General features: G+C 34.3%; 3 long non-coding RNA genes across 18 annotated transcripts in view; 1 reads left to right on the top strand and 2 right to left on the bottom strand.

Moving 5' to 3' along the window:
- LOC147520803 (uncharacterized) overlaps window positions 1-17376 on the top strand; it is a 40208-nt gene that overhangs the window by 18926 nt on the left and 3906 nt on the right. The window lies entirely within an intron of this gene.
- LOC147520805 (uncharacterized) lies at window positions 376-3817 on the bottom strand. The gene is made up of 2 exons (XR_015214463.1): window positions 3243-3817; window positions 376-3062 (listed from the first exon to the last, which is right to left on the bottom strand). It is a non-coding gene; the product is annotated as an uncharacterized LOC147520805 (long non-coding RNA).
- On the bottom strand, window positions 5312-15994 carry LOC147520804 (uncharacterized). 14 transcript variants are annotated; one of them, XR_015212836.1, is made up of 11 exons: window positions 15443-15994; window positions 14187-15093; window positions 12236-12304; window positions 12111-12135; window positions 10688-10795; window positions 10454-10571; window positions 10269-10309; window positions 9474-9640; window positions 8324-8571; window positions 6208-6402; window positions 5312-6115 (listed from the first exon to the last, which is right to left on the bottom strand). It is a non-coding gene; the product is annotated as an uncharacterized LOC147520804 (long non-coding RNA). The 14 variants fall into 14 exon arrangements; XR_015212839.1 differs by having other exon boundaries at window positions 10688-10770; XR_015212833.1 differs by having other exon boundaries at window positions 5312-5552; window positions 5722-6115; window positions 10688-12304.

Below are 17376 nucleotides of genomic sequence, written 5' to 3'. Positions count from 1 at the left end.
TTAATATATTCTTTATTTCATTGGCCGTAGTAGATAAACTTTGAACACAACGTTATTGTTGAGAAATCGTATGAAGATAAATATTAACCTTTATAGTAATCTAGTGGTAGATTCTATTGGTATGAAGATAAACATTAACCCTTATAGTACCGTACCTTGTCTTTTTTTCAGTCGTATCAAGTAAATATGATTGGAGTAAGTACCAATATGACTATGTCTTACACAATGAGCTGGGGATGCTTCCATTAAGATGGTTTGGTTATTTGATAGATCCAAAATATCGACGTTAGAGAAATCTAAGTAGGATAGTTGGGAAGAAAGGTTTTGAAACCAATTTGGTTTAGAGTCTGAAATGCTTGCATTGGGCATCGTTAATGCGGTGAATTGTGTTTGTGTTCGAAGCCATTCTGGAAATCTGAGTCCTACATTGCAAGAAGTCATTCCAATATATTGGAGTTGAAAGGGTGGAATCCAACCTGATGTATTCACAGTGAGAGAGTTCCAGCTCAATTCTAAAAAAACTAATTTGGGGAGTTTAGCAAAAATCGCGTCAGATATAACACCATTCAATAAGTGGAACGCATTGGTCCCATTCAATTGATTAGATCTGAGATTTAGTTGTGTCAGGTTTGACAGTCCTCCAAATGACACGGGAATTTTATCTGTGAGTTGGTTAAGGCTGAGGCATAATAGTTTCAGTCTCCATCTCAAGAATGTAGAGCTGGTTGCCGTAGTCAACCCTCTGTATGAGGTAGAGATGGTCTCTGGAAGCGCCGAGGTAGTCAACCCTCCTCTCTTCTCGTCCCACAGGTATTGGAGGCAGTGGCATTGTTCTGAATAGTTCTTTTTCTACATCAAAACAGAGACAGCAGTCCTCCGATGTTCGGAAGTGCAAGGCACCATTCCAGTATATTCCAGATAGGTAGATAAGACCAGATGCAGTGAAAGTTCCTCCAACAAATCTCCTGGAAGAGGTATTCGATGAGTAGATCGAAATCTGATGGTCTTCATCATCAGAACCAATGTTGTGCATGCAGACAACTTTGTAGTCTGGTGATTTCAGAGGATTGAAAGCTAAGCTAACACTACATATGAAACCTCTGTTGCTACCAGGTACGCTGCAAGCTTTGGGAAGAAGAGTGTATTGCTTTGTGTTGGGGTTGTAAATGTAATAGGTTTTTGAGTTTGTTCTGAAGCTGCCGCTACAACAAAGGAGACCATTGCAAGACTGAAGAATTTTAATACCTACTGGATCATTGACAAAAATGAGAGATTTGAATGGTGCAGATTTTGTGGTACTGTCGAGGGAGATGAACTCAAATTCTGGATTGCCAAGTATTGATGTTCTATGCAGAAAAACTCCAGAGATCGGGGGAGTGTTTCTAAGGTTGTAACTATGAACCATATAAGGATCAGAAATGAGAGAGGCAATGCTTTGAGACAGACTTGAATCTAAGAATAGACTTCACTGGCAAGCGGAAGAAAAACTGTCTTAAACAAATACTAAGAATCTCATTGCATATATCTTTTAATAGAACAATCCACATTTACTCGAAATCGAGAAAAACATTTACAGTAAGAAATAAAAAACGTACTATTTAAAAAGTACTTTGAGATGAAGTACTCTTCTTAAACTTTTGTACAGGTTACCCAAAAAATTAAATTCCACAGATGAACAATCACTTGAAACAGCTTCCTAGAAGAATCACCACATAAAATCTGTAGTTCATTATCCTTAAACAAATTAAATTCCACAGATGAACAATCACTTGAAATTTCACCCTGATTCAATGGCCTACATCTGTAGAATGTATGAACTGGTGTCTTGGGATTAAGTTCCATTGTTGGATAAATAATGTGTGAGTTGAGGGATCTTCTGAAATTATAGTAAACTCAAAGGTCATGGAGGAACCTCTTTTACAGATTGTCTAGCTGATGGCTGGTATATGATTACCCAGGTACCACCTCTAGCATAACCTGCTAGTGGGAGGGATAATTGATGTTCCTAAGACATTCGATTCCTTGTGTGTCATTCAAAGCAATGAGCTGAACTGAATTGGAAGTGGTCTGACATTCACAACTGATAAATACCAACAGTCAATGTGGTATTGTTGCTCTATAATTCATAACCTAGTCGCGAACCTGAAAGTAGTGTACTACATCCATTTCGTATGTAGCTTAAACAAATCTCTGGAATTGAATTTGCCAAATTAACACAGCCGCATTCAGATACAAACTTGATGTGACTCCGTTCACATTCAGAATTTCAGATGACAGACACACGGACACAGTCCTAAAATGAAACAACTCACACATCATAACATAAAGGTTCATCAAGTTTGGTCAGCCAAGCTTAAAATATAAATACAATACAACATGTAAATAAATAGGACAACATCAAATTCTGGCCAGGTTGATGACAATCAATCCCCTGTTCCAACCATCAAACTCTTTGAGTTTGAAAATAAAAAATCGAATCAGAGATGTGCAAGAGATGTGTGTGTGTGTATATATAAACTGATCGGAATTATGATCTCCTTAAACAATTATTCAAAGCTTACACCAAATGCAAGTATAGTTGCAGTTTGCTTAATTTGTGCGAATGTGCGTTACCGTAATATGGTATTGTCAGTTATAACTGGTCAACAACTCACCTTTTTCTTGGCGAGCTCAAGTTTGACCAGTTTAATACCTATATTCCCCTGTCAAAGTCGCATTAACCAGTACCTAGACAGGACTTGACAACCTTGCAATATCAATGAAAACAAAAGATAGGCATATTTTTTGTCAGAGGTAATAGGCATATTTTTATATCCTGATTTCTAAGATCGACCTTGGGCAAGAGTCAGATGTAAAGTTCCTACATTAGATCACACTGAATGATGTTGAGTGTCCAGTCAATATCAATAAAAAAAAGTGGAGACAGCATAAGGTTTTTTTCATAAATGTCATACGTAATAGGACAAAGAAAATTAGACAAAGTTGGTATGAAATAGACAAAGAAAAACGTCTTCTAATGCAGTATCATCAAATGACCATTCCAGCATTCACACATAGTATTTCTGCAAAAAAAACATGTATACGATTTTAGTGGTAAGTCCTTCACAGCAAAAATCAGATAGTAATGGAGCCTTACAATCACTTGCAAAGGAATTTCCAACGCAAACAAAAAATATTAATAATAATATTACAAAAAACATTAAGTATTATGATGTTGATAAGCTTAATCATAAGAACAATACCTTAATCAAATTGCTTGAAAAACCTCTTTATACACAATGTTCTGTGTATATCCTTTTGGCTCATCGTCTTCACTTTTTATTAGAAATTTTAGTCCCTGTCTAGATGTTGTTCTTGAAACAGCCACATATAATTGGCCATGTGTGAAAATTGGACGTGGTAAATAAACACCAACATGGTTGAAAGTTTGTCCTTGGCTCTTGTTTATAGTCATTGCATAGCACACTCTGATAGGAAATTGTTTTCTCTTGAAAACAAATGGCCACTTGGTGTCACTCGGAGACAGGATGATTCTTGGAATGTAGACTGGATCTCCTATATTACTACCTGTTATAATTTTTGCTTCAATAACTTTGGATCCCAACCTAGTCACAATCAACCTAGTTCCATTGCAAAGCCCTGCACTCTGGTTCAAATTCCGCATTAACATTATGGGAACACCAACTTTCAGCTCAATGTTATGGTTTGGCACTCCTGAAAATTGAAGAGTATTCAAAAATTCTATAGGATAGAGAACGTCTTGTTCAGCAGACTTTCCTACAAAATAATTAAATAATCTTATAAGAAATGTAAAAAACGTCTAAAGGAAAACAGTTTTTAATTTATTTATTTGATGTGCTAACCTTCTATGGGACAAAGTGAGTCTGCACTCAAGTAACTCTGTAAATCTCCGGTAGTGATGAAATAATGTATGAGTTAATTTCATCAACTGTTTTCATTCTTAGGGGCTAAGATGCTTCTTTCCTTGAGGTACTTAACCGAGTTATGATTTCTGGCAAAATCTGGATAAATAGTTGACACAATATCTTGGATAGAGTCATCGGATTCGGAATAAGGAGATCTTCCGAATTTGTATCCATGTTCGTTCAATATCATTCTCCATAGCAATTCTTTGGCAAGTTTCCATCTCCAAGATCTAAAACCCACTTGCTAAAGTCTTCTATAGAGCTAACTGTTTTTTAGGGTCTACTCTGTCATTTTGTAATCTCATGTTTTGAGTCGGATGAAATACTTTACATTCTTCCCAGATTTTGGACCTGTCAAATATAGATAAATATGGTTAAAAAATAAATTGTTCAAAGTTACTAAGTTTAATTATTTGATAAAATTGTGTTTTTGATATATCTAAAATCATTACCTATTTATTGAAGCGTCAACAATGTCACCTCTTTTACCCCTTGGAATAATCGGCAAAATTTGTCCAAGTCACCACCCATTAGAAATGTTTTGCCACCAAACGTTTGGTTTCTTCATCCATTATGTCTTTTTAAAGTTCTATCAACGACTTCAAAACCGTGCCTATGAGTCATTGGTGCTTCATCCCATAAAATAAGATCGGCTTTCTGTATGAGCTTGGCCAGTGCTTCATGTTTTGAGATGTTGCAAGTTGAATCTTCATTGGTAGGAATTTGAATATTAAACCTTGAATGTGCTGTTCGCCCTCCTGGTAAAAGGAGTGATGCTATTCCTGAAGAAGCAACTGCAAGTACAATTTTACCTTCTGATCTCAACTTTGAAATGATAGTCTTGTACAAATACGTTTTTCCAGTTCCACCGCTGCCATAAACAAAAAATACACCTCCATTCTGTATAATATATAATTTTTTTTTTCATTTTATTATTATGTATTAAAAAATTTATTTCAAAACTATATTAAAATTCATATAGTAAATTAAACCAATTATCGAAAATAAAAATGTGAATAAAATTATCCTTTTTCCGCAAAGTCATTATTTGGAAGGGAATGAATATTTTCTTAATAATTAGCATTATTGTCTATTTTCCTTTGCTTGAACATACTTAAAATTACCAACATGATAGATGATATTGTCATGTTGATGAATGATATGAAGCATTTCATTTTACTTAACATTTTAAGTTATTTGTCACGGTTGATAAGCTACTATGCATCGTATGCAATATCTTAATCTTGGAAATTAATGGAGGGAATAAATTTACTAACGACATTTTAAGTTACTTGTCACAGTTGATGAGCTAGTTTGCATCGTATGATAATATTTCACAGTGGAATGAATGTAAGAATTTTTTTAACAAAAAAATGTAACCAACATAACAGTAGAAATATTAGCTTGATTGCTGTAATAGAAAAATTCGGACAATGTAATAGATTTTAGCTCTTAGAGAAAACAAATTGCGAGTGACAAAAAAATATATATATAATTTCTTCATAAATCTATTGCAAGACTTCTTTGTGATGTCCTACTATTCATCCTACCGACTTTCTAAGTTTCTAGCATGACGCTTTATAGGGCAGCCACCTGCAAGCGATGAACTCCCTCAGTCCCACTTACCTGCATGAAGGATACAGATGAAAATGTTACCTTATGGACGTATTGCCAGCTTGCATATGCTACTGAATCACATATAAAACATATATGCCCAACTGTATGTGTATGAACTATCAACAAAGAAAAAAAATAAAATGTACGTTAAATCCAAGAAACTTATCAAGATAATCACCTTGGAGTGGTGTGATATGAAGGTGACCTTGGGAGGCTATTTTCAGTGAGTGTATTTCCTTGGGAGGCTATTTTCAGTGTGTGTCGTCCTTCAGAGACTATGTAGAGAGTGAATATGTAGTGTATCGTTTTCTATGTGAACATTTTCACTTGGCGTCCACCATTATTACTATATATATATATATATATATATAAAAATTTATGTTTATTCCTAACTCACTTGAATGGGGAATTTTGTTAAGATGTCCAAGATTGGTTATTGCTTGCCTTGCGTACTTAGTTAAACATTATGGTTTGTGGGGTGATAAAGCAAAAGTCGTCAATGAACACCCTTTATCTCTCTGAATTAGGACGACGACCACTGCAACAACTCGTTCGTTCAAAACTTTAGGACTCTGGAAAACATAATCTAAATTAGCATAGAACTTTGTAGCACATATTAAAAGCGAAGAAACCTACCAAACAAAACAGTGAAGAATCACCATACCACTAATATACTATTAGATGATAAAACCATGCCTTGCTCTCTTCATTTGACCCATTCGAATGTAGTCCACCAAAATATGATTAGGTTTGGTGTACCGAGAAGGGATATGAAGCTATTCATTTTTCCATGTCAGTTTACCACTTTAAGGTTAACATTGTCTTCTCTGTATGATACTGTCATTCCATTAAGATGGACCTGCAGAAAGGTACAACAGTTTGAACAAAACTAACAACATAATGTAGTTACTGAAAAGCAAAAGAAAATAGCAAATAGCATCATTGCAATTCTTACAAACCACGCACCAATCTATGCGAATATTTTTCATAAAAAAACGTAATAGGCTACGCATTTCTAAAGTGTTGTGTTAAGTTAATTGCTATAAATAGATCTATAAGGTAAAAGTGAGCAGTAACAGAGATGTGCAGTAATTAAAAATCTCATTGTAAAGCATTTCATATTTCCAAAAGATGAACAACCATTGAAATCAGAGGAAAATAAAAATCAAATTATTCACTGTTGCAATTTATAATATTGGTGTAGGTAATCTAAACGATGTTCCTAGCCTGAGCAAGTCCAAATTCCTAGCAAAATTCTAGCAAACCGGCCATGAAATTACTCCTCTCTATTTGGGCTTGTAGTGGTTGTCAAAAAAAAAAAAAAAAAACACTTCAAATTATGGCAGAATATAGTACATGATCAATCACTGGTTGATAAACAAACTTCAACCATGGGATCATAGAAATGGTCAAGGACATTCTAAACCATCCAAAATGGGTACTTCACATACTAATTAGTAATAAAAAGATTTAAAAAAAAAATAGTGCTGGTGCAATCCTTTATGTGAAAATCATTGTCATTGTCTTTCCTGCGTCCAACAATTCTATTAAGCAACTAATATGTGAGTTGCATACAAAACACCTCCTACTAACCACAAACTTTATACAATCCAACTCTAAAATATATTCTTTGGTTCTCGAAGACATCCAAGTGGATGTCTTACTGAAATTCAAAACAGAATTTCCTCTTACCATTCTTCCAGTGTCAAATAGGTGGTAGTGCCAAATAGACACAATTATTAGACCAATAAAACCTTCATGTTCGCAATCAAAACTATAGGTATAATCAGTTGGCAAACAAAACAGGTGACAGGAAGAAAATATAACATGTGATACAATGAACATTCAATAATCTTGATAGACTGCTTGCTAATTAGTTTTGTAATGCATATCAAATCGCCCATCAGTCCACTTCTTATTGAAAATTGATAACCCGAACACAACAGTTTTCCTATATTATAGAACTACATTACAAATATATGGCAGAAACAAAGTACAAAAAATCAACAATTTGGTCTAGGGCAAGTTTGGTTAATAAGGAACCATAAAATTGATCATTACCAAAAAATGAAGGAAAAAAATTAACAAAAAAATAATATTAATTTAAATAAGCACAATCGATATCATTGTGAAATAATTCTCAGTAGTATTTATCTCAATAGTATACATTCATACAACAATTAGGAATCATCTAAAATTAGAGACATCACAATAGGCAATTACTACACTACTTGAAAAGATGTCTATGGTTATGAATACCTAACATTTCATTTACTGCTTCTACAGGTACCTCCTTTCCCATTTTTTTAAACCGCTTTTCAACACAAATCTTCACCACATTTGGTTTTGGAAATACGACAACTACAATCTGATTTATTTCATGAAATAATATAAACAATCAGCAGAGACTTCTTCCTTTAATTCCGTTATAAAGGAACTATAAATTAAGGCAATAAAGCTACCTTGCGACATTGAAAAAATGCTCAGTTTACATTTACGGGCACTCTTGTAAACATTTGTTTGATCAGTAATGCTATTATGTGGTATATTAGCAACCCTAGTGAACAGTGTGTTCAAAATATCTGTTGCTCGGTCCCTTAAATGGTCAAAACGTTCACTATAGTTCTACTTTCTTAGGAGCCCTTGTAACTGCATTAAGCACAACCAATCATTCAGTAGTGTTAATCAACCATGATTTCATTGTAAAGAAAAAAATAACACGAAATATTAAAACTTAATTTTTGGTATTTACTTTTATGCAATAAATGAATACTACATACCTTCATTTGATCAAGAGCAAGGTTTGTTCCAAGCAAAAGATACCACTTTTCAAGATACTCCTTCACCCATTTTTTCTCGGCCCATATCATCTTTCCAGAAGCCAGCAATCCAACCATCATCATCAATTCGCAGTCCTTGGTATTGCCAAAAGCAGGTCCTACTACAACATTTCTATGCTCATATGCACAATATTAAACCTTAAACCCTTCATCAGGAAGAAATGAACCAAACCATATTCAACACCAAACTGCATCACAACGACAACATCAACAAAACATATGTCTATTTCTCCTAAACGCATAAAGACTCACTCCGGATGATCTAAACAAATCAATTAAACATATATAGTTCTACATATATATACAAAACTAAGAAGCCATATTTATGTTGGTGTTAGCTTTGAAAGACACAGTTGAATTTGTTTGCTGGCTTTAAGTTTTATGATGAAATGTCAACTCGCAGACCTATGAGAGCTAAGGAGGACTTAGGTGTCTCTTTTGTCTGGGTAAAACTTCCATAGAAAGTCTAAACTGTTAGGAATCACACGCAGACTTAATGTGCCATTATCGACATAAGTAACACGTACATTATTATAAATAAAAACATACATTGTCAATAATCGAAGGGGATCCAACAAATAATATATAACTCCATGTGTACTCTAAATTCAATCATATTTTTCAATGTATATGAGTTCCTCAAGCTGGTGAACATGATTTAATCTTAGAGTTGCACAAACATGATTCTATAGAATATGGACCCAATTTTTTGAGAATAAACTAATTATATACATTTACAATAATAGAAATGAAAATGTCGTGCAGGTGTGACAACAATCTGTTTTAGGTCCATGACTATGCCAGCAAATCTATACAATGGTTGCCAAATAAGGTTTCATAACAATTGACGTCATAAAAACCGCAAGGAATACTAATGTGGTGAGGCACCAAGCATGCCATTGTGTCCAAATCCTTTTCAAATGGGGAAAATACCATTGTAGCATTGAAATTTACACTCCAAGAAAAGCATTAAAAACCTTGTAATCTTCTAGGCTATATAGCATTAGCAACTTGAAATATAAAATATAACGTAAAAATAATATATAGATAATCACTAAAGAAATACAATCGGTGAGCATAATGACCATACCAATGGGATGCTTGGTCATTCCAACTATTCTTCAAATTTGAATCCCTGGTGTGTTATGGTTCGTCTTCTTGACCTTTGCCACCACAACCTTCATAACTTTCATTTGGGGTTACTCAGTTCAACTTTCCCATTGCCAGGTGCATTGTTGTATTTCCTTAGGTTATCATCTGAAGAGTTTTAAGAAATATATATATGTAATAAAAAAAAAAAAAAAAATTTGACATAAGGAACCACTAATGCCTAGCACGCATACAATGACTAAGACTTAGCAACGTCAAATACATGTAAAAGCAAGGACAAAAATGTTTTGGTACAGTACGATGCACAACTGCAAGCAAGTATTAAGTCTTAATATCCAAGTGTCTGCTTAAAATTCAAAAATCTAAATACCCAATATCATATGGTCGGGCTTGTTAAATTTAGTTGGAAACTTTATCTTCATAGCCTCGACATCATTATGTTAGCGACAACAGAATCTCTTCTTTGCATGTTTCCAAATGTGTTGACTCAAGGAAAAAAAAATGTAAAAGCAAAAAACTGTGCATTCTACGCGTATAACTATGTTAGAAATTTACAAATGAAAAACATATCTATATTGACCAAGAATAAAAATATTCGTGAAATTTCACCATGTCTTAACTTTCTTTGGTAACTAATATTACAGTTATTGTGCAAAGTCTCTGTCAAATATAATCTACTCAAGCTATGACCTACAACCCTAAAAATTCAGAAAAAAAAATCACAATGTCACTCGTCACAAAGTCACTCACCAACATAAAATTCCCAACAAATTACCTAGAACTGGAGTAGAGGTCTTGGCTGGGACACCATCTTCGCTGCAAGAGTGAATGGAAGAAATAAATAAAACTTTTTTATCCAAAAAAAGGATGAAACCATGAGAAGAAATCTGAGAGCAAACTGTAAGCATCAGTGACAAATAATATACGTAGTGACCTGGAAACACAATCCAACATACTTACCATTTGATTTCTAATTGTTATTTTCAACAGTACAATAGGAAGTCTAGTAAGCACTTTGAACACTACGTCCATACAGTCCTTCACAACACTCTTTGCAAGAGTGACTTGCACCTTGAATCTGGAACATCGTATCATTAGTGATTAGCCAGATTAATTTAACTTGTTATTGGCTAACTACTGTACTTGGAGCAACACTAATTAAGAATATGAGTATATGCCAATATATTTTCTAACCTGTACAATCTTCATTAGGGACTGCATCGTCGTCTCCGTTATTTTCTAGTTTGAAGTTGTGCCTTTGTCCCATCAAAGTAGTGCTTCAATAACACAATTGAAGGTCAACTGTACAGAAAACATAATATATACATACTATTAAGGTATGTTATTTGATTTCTTCTATGCACGCTACTTGTTAAATCCATTGTTGTGGCGAGGGAAATATATAATGTCCCCAAAAGACTGATCAATATGCTATTTCCACCTTTCTTTATCCTTGATAAGCCAGGCATATCCTCATCCATTGTGGATTTCAAGTAGTTTCATATGTACTCTAGAAATTGATAAAAACAAATTCAGCAAATATTTGAATTACCAACATGGTATTAACTATTAAGTAGTATAAATTTTTTGATTAACCATATTAACTTACTGCCCATGGTCACAATTGTGAACACCGGAGTCACTAAATTTATTACACATGAAATGATCATAACCGTCTGTTTGATCGTAGTTTCCACCAAAGGTTCGTTTATAAACAAATCCATTTCACTAAGTGCATAAATAGGAACAAATATATGAGATATTGTTGTCTCTCATCACTTTTAGGCGAACCTGCCCTATATTATTGTCACCATATGATAGGTTTATCTAAACAAAGGTAAACTTGAAAATTCAGTTTAGAGTAGCTCATAAGTACAGACCAAGTCGATTATACCAATACACCAAGTGGGTTCACTAATGCAGTCACTATCAGACCATGGGAGGTTAGTATGTCATAACTAAGGGATCAACAATTGGCAGGTATCCAGGGATTTGGATTGCAAGAAATCAAAATACAAAGATTATTCGCAATAAAACCAAAAAGTAACATTAATTGCAAGACCTCAAAGACGTGAAGAACAACATCGAGTTGTCCATACGTTATAAACCAAGACAAATGGTTTTCCAAAGTTTCAAAATATAAAAAAACACTACAATGCGATGCAACTAATGCGCCATAAATCCCATGAATTGTTTGGGGAGTGATGCAAGGAAATTTTAAGCCGTATTCTTAGCATGAAATTGGGGTTGTACTCATAGTGATCATTCCCTACAACTCATCTATATGCACTATTTAAGTAGAAATTTTGTTCTATTAAAAGATTTAATCTAACTTTTATACGAACAATTGGTGAAATGAGACTACCATTAGTCATAGTGATCATACCCTACAGTCCAATCTAAATCCGTTATTTATGTATCAGTTGATTTGCTTTATCCAATTTTCAATAAAAATGGACTGCAAAGACAGTGCCCAAAGAACATTGTGCTTGATTATTAATGCAATCAAACATCAATGGCATATACACAGTTACAAAGTTGCAAATTTGCAAATGTCCTCAACAATCTTATAGTATATAACTTGGAAATTCAAGGTAATTAAAAACATGGGCATTACCTGATGTCTATCATTCCAATACCCACTCCATCCAGCAATTAAAACAGAATCGTCAGCACCACCAAGAACCGAAGGCAACTTTAGCAAATTGAAAGTCACAAATATCAGCACTTTGGAATTGTTACCTTTGATTTAGAAAGTCGAATCCAATGAATTGAAGATAGAGCTTTTGGGTTGGGGAAATTGAAGATAACCTTGTCGAAATTGAAGATTAAAAAAATGCTTACTCGTTGTGATACACAGATTGTTGAAAAGAAAAAAAATAAAACTGAAGAGAAATTGGTAAAAGAATCACAAAAATGAAAAATATTAAAATGAAAAGGAGAAGACCATACCTGAAGCATAAGAAAATTTGGGAGATTGAGATTTATGTGTTTTTTTTTCTTCTTCGGTGGTTTGGGGTTTTCAAAGCTTTTTAGCTAATAAGAAAAGAATTTTAGTTTTATAGGCCTATGCTATTGTGAACGTTGTGAATGGAACTTTTAAACACTGACTTTTTTATTTGGATAGAACTCTGGCTCGGTTGGGAAGAAGATAAAAGTGAGATTTAGGATATGTAGGGGTTTTTGTTTTTTCCAAAAATTTCGGTGTTTTTAATATGATAGTTTCAAAATTGGGCGAAATTTCCGTATGATGGAGGAGGTGATTATAATTTGAGAATAAACGAAGGAGAATTAAACAACAAATGTAGGGAGGTGTTTCTAATTATTAACACCTCCTCTTTTTTAGGAGCCACTAATATTGCTCGGGGGTGCAAAATAGAGCGATATGGTGAGGAGAGAGAATGTGCGCGAACTTTAGTTTGTTGAACGGGTCCTAGTGAAAGAACCATACATTTTGTAATAAGTACATTTTCTTCATGAAAAGTGTTCGTCAAAGATTGGAACTTCAACCCCCAAGTTGGGTTGAAATGCGCGAGCGTGATGTTACACTACTCGCCTCGCACATCCAACCGGTCCAAGTAAGTTGAATCCCCAACTCACTCTTGGCAAGTAAACTTAAACCAAAAGACTAAACTTCCAAAACTTAAACTTTGTCCGAGTCTTATACATACTAAGAATCGCTATGAACAGAATAAGCTCTATAACAGCAAAGACTTTCTAATGGCACTAATGTGTAATCTTTAGTTTCTTTAAAACAAAAAATATATAATTTGTTAACCAGATAGATGAACGAAAAAGAAAATAGGCGAACTATCTGAATAATATTTGCATTGCATTAGTAAGCAAAGTAAAAACAATTACCAGCCATTCTCGGTGTCCTTGAAGACCTTCAAAGTCTAGAAGTTTTACAGCGACAGACTGAGCCTTTAATCCTTGTCGTAAGTTCTCAAATAACTTACTAATATATACTAAAAGTAACTTTGCTTGCACAGGTTAAGAGGTTAAAATATCACCTCTGCCTTCATGGGAGAATAATACTAATCATCAGTTTAGATATATTAGATGCCTCAAAGTATTAACCTAGTTATTCATATCTATTGACTCTGAACTTCTACAATTAGATTGGTGTTTCAACGGTAGTCCCTATATCTCTTGAACACACCCTTCTCAAATGCTTACCAAGTTAAATATTTAAACTCTTCAACTATGTATTATCAGTTCTAAGAGAGCGGATATTTGTTACTAATAATTTTTACACCCAGCACCTTATCAGTTTTCACAACCTTTCCATTTTCTTCTGTGTTCTTCATATACGTAACATTTTAAAACACACTTAAACTAATCAATAAAACAGGAAAAAGTAGAAACACCAATACAACATTGTGATTTGTTAGTTGTACAACATGGGAGCATAACTTTAAAAAAATTAAAAATGGAACATCGAGGTACATGCATTTCGATAGCAGAAGTGAGTGCTCGATGAGATGTTGAATAGATAACGACCAAAAGTGAGATGTTTAGTACCTGTACAGTAACATTAGGATTTTTGATTGTTAGTGAAAGGAGTGATAACAATATAAACCAATAAGAAAAAGAGGTGGAAAAAACATGGAACTGAATGTGGTATATCAATGTGCATCAAATAAGCAGGAATCAAAAGCCCTAAACTCCAATAGATAGCAAAGTAAACTACCATTATCTGAAGCCGAAGAGAGCTCTAGAACCCATGACAGTGCTATCATTTTCCCTCTCCTTTGAAACTCAGTAAAGTCAATAATATCACCAGCAAGTCAGCAACAGCCCAGCACCACCTTCATCACTAATTATCTTAACAATCAAACCAATAACAGGGAAAAAAAGTTGGATACAGAACAAAGAACTCAACCACATATGGTACAACATAGGGACAAAACTTCTCCAATAAGATAAAAGAATATCGGGGTGAATGCAAAATTAAGGATTATAAAGATCCACCGAATTTAACATGTAAACACAATACAAAGATTAGATAAGCATAAACAACATTTGGCACTTGGAGAGGGTCTGAATTTGAGTATATGACATTTTTGCATGAAAAGCCTTTAAAACATATCTGAAACAAAAAGAGGAGAAAACGTTCGCAAAAGCAAAAGAAAGTTTTAAAACCCACCTTTAGTACATCCTGGCCTTATATTTGCATTTCATGACTTGCCCCACTCTTAATTATACAAAATCAAGTTATATGCTTGCACTATGAGAAAGACATACTGGATTAACATAACCAACTGGGAAAATGAAAAATTAACTCAAAATATAGGCCATGACCACCAAAGGGAGACATTCCGATATGATCAATTACTATTGATAGTAGACACTGGTAATTTAGTGTGGCTACTCAATCTATCAAATAAAAGAAAGAAAGAAGAGAAAAACTTAAAGGAACAAAAAATAAAAGGAAACTAATCAAGGAGGTGAGGTTAGAGACACCTATGGCCAGTCGATGAAGATTTTATTGTCCTTGATGACTTACATTGTTGAATAGCTCCACAACAATCATCATCATCATCATCATCATCATCATCATCATCATCATCATCATCATCATCATCATCATCAGCCCCCTGCACCAGAGTTACCATAAACCAACACTCAACTAAAAGATATGAGAAGAACAGAAAGGTGTTTGCATCAATTATTTAAATGTATGTAGGCACTTGAGTATCTAACTATCCACGTAAGTGTGTATCTAATAAAAATCATGTTAATCGAACTATTCACCAACACAAATACTCTCTCAGTAGAAAGAGGAAGCCATCCAGTCATATTATTTGCTTGTATCTATCAATCTAATATTTATCAACATAATGACACATACACAACCTATATATATAATAGAGGAAGAACAAACATTGTGTGCCTTTATATTTGCATGTCTCTATCGATCTAATATTTATCAAAATAATGACTTACATAGTTGAAATACTTTAGAGGATTTGGCCATAACTCCTCCTTGATTATATCACCACCTGTAATAATAGAATAATTAATAGTAATAGTAGGCAGTTAAAAGGGTATAACTGGCGACTCAAGCAGCCTTTTACAAAATCATACATCTTGGTCAAGTAAATCATCCAGATAAAATAAGTAAGAAGTGAGTAAGCAATGCATAACCTCATCATGAAATACATCCTCAGTCGTATTTGGCTTTGTCTCACTGAACCAACAAAAGAAGCTTTCCCTAAAATGTAAACACAAAATTGGGTATAGCTATACAGACGCAAATATTTTAAGTTCATAGGAAATAACAAACTTTTTTTTTGTTTTTCCTCCATAAAAACTGAAATTTGACATCTGTCTCAAATTTCAGACTGATTTTTACAATTTTGACCTTTTTTATTAGTCCCAACTAAAAAAACAACTACCAACAAAAAAAATAAAGACTACGAACTAAATCAGTTACCAAAAAAGTAGTGGGTTAATTAAAATAACTAAAATTCATCCAAAATCTACAAAATTCCAATTAAATGTAGGGATGTCCAAACGGTACCCGACCCGGCCCGAACCCGATTTTTCGGGTTTTGAGCGGTATCGGGTACCCGGGGCCCGGCTCTATTCTTTTATGGTCGGGTTCGGGTTCGGTATTTGTTGGATACATGTGACCAAACCCTACCCTAACCCTATATTTTTCGGGGTTCGGGTTCGGGTTTCGAAAGTATGGTAAAACCCAGAAATATATGAAATAAAAGAATATTAAATCTCTTCATCAGGAACGTCATTTTCAGTTATTAGATCTCAAGAAAAAACCTCTTTTTCATCTAATTAATCAAAAGCCATCTTCTTTTATTGGATTTGATCTGTTTAACTTTAACATCGTAAAAGCCACCCAACATCATCAAAGATTCAAAACACAATGGATTGCATTTTTGAAAAGCAAAAGAAGAGAAAAGTAGACCAAGCAAAGCAAGCAATTCCAAGACAATAACTCAATAAGATTGATGGTTTTTTTGGGAGTTTCGACTTCTTGTGGTGGTGTGAATCTGACCTATTGATTTGACAATAAGATTAATGGCTTTTGGGAGTTCGGTTTCTTGTGGTGATGTGAATCCGACCGTTGATTTGCTTTCGGCCTTTGGTGACCACATTGAGAAAGAGATATTTGAGGAGGTCGCAAATTTTCTGAGTGAATGCAAACTTAGCAGCACCATCAAACCCACCAATCTCTTCATCATGAACGTGTGATTGGGTTGTCTTGTTCTTGGGGAGTTGTTGGAGGGAAGAGAGAGAAGAGTAGTAAGGGTACGGTCAAAGGTAATTTGTCTTGAAGACCAAAAGTAAATAGTAATGAGCAAAAGACTAAAAGTTTGTTGAAGATAAATAGATAATAAATGAAAATATAGTTGTTGGGAATTATGGTCTGGTTCGGGTTCGGGTTTTGGTCGGGCATTTTTACCCTATATAACTGGGTTTTGGGTTCGGGTTCGGTCTGGATATGGTTTCGGGCTTTTTAACCCTTTTAACGGGTTTAGGGCCAAATTATCGGTCGGGTTCGGTCGGTCGGGTTTAGATAGTGTGACCAAACCCGACCCTATGTATTTCGGTCTGGGTTCGGGTTCGGGTTTTGTCGGGCTCGAGGTGGTTCGGTCGGGTTTTTTTTCGGTTTTGGGCCGGGTTTGGGTTTTCGCGTAATGGACATCCCTAATTAAATGTGAGATGAATTTCTGGAGAGACCAAAACAATGTGAAAAACATCAACTTCAAAAACGGAAAAAATGTATGTTGATTACAACTAATTTCAATACAGCTTTAACAATTTAAAATGCATCTCTGATCATTTTGAATAACATATTTAAGTTTGATGTAATTCAAATTGTGAAATTGTGAATAACATATATAGTTTGATGCTAT

The sequence above is a fragment of the Coptis chinensis genome, chromosome 2 (genome assembly GCF_015680905.1).
Source record: "Coptis chinensis isolate HL-2020 chromosome 2, ASM1568090v1, whole genome shotgun sequence".
Taxonomy (NCBI): Eukaryota; Viridiplantae; Streptophyta; class Magnoliopsida; order Ranunculales; family Ranunculaceae; genus Coptis; species Coptis chinensis.
Note: the sequence above shows the minus strand (reverse complement) of the source record. Positions and strands in the feature narration are given on the sequence as shown.